Source organism: Dipodomys ordii, unplaced genomic scaffold (genome assembly GCF_000151885.1).
Source record: "Dipodomys ordii isolate 6190 unplaced genomic scaffold, Dord_2.0 Scaffold64, whole genome shotgun sequence".
NCBI classification, from domain to species: domain Eukaryota; kingdom Metazoa; phylum Chordata; class Mammalia; order Rodentia; family Heteromyidae; genus Dipodomys; species Dipodomys ordii.
In genome coordinates, this window is record NW_012267280.1 from 2,742,258 (window position 1) to 2,742,809 (window position 552).

Sequence of the window (552 nt, forward strand, 5' to 3'; positions counted from 1 at the left end):
GCCATAGCTGGGGCCTGGTGAGGCGGCCATAGCTGGGGCCTGGTAGCTCAGGCCTGTAATCTTCACTCAGAAGGCTGAGATCCGAGGATGGGCATGGTGATTTAAAGCCCGCCTGGGCAGAAAACTCCAGGAGACTCTTGATCTCCAATTAACAACTCAGAAAAAGCCAAAAGTGGGGCTGTGGCTCAAGTGGCAGAGCACTAACCTTGAGCACAGAGAGGCTCAGGGACAGCGCCTAGGCCCAAGGAAGGGCTGGCACAAAAGAAAAGAAGGAGAGGAAGAAGGAGGAGGAGGGTAAAGAGAGAATAAGAAAGAAAGAAAAGAAATAAAGAAGCAGCAGCAGCCGTGCCGGGGTTGGAGCAAAGGGAAAGGGAATCCAGTCCCCAGCCCACCTCTTCCTAACCATTGTCCACTCAGGCAGGAGGTTCCAGGGAAGATGGGATAGGACCCCCCACACCTCCCCAAGAGCTCATCCTTTCCCAGACTCTTTCCCAGAGTTGGACATAACTTCAGAACCAGCACTTGAATCCAGAGCTCTAGTCCTAGAGGGGT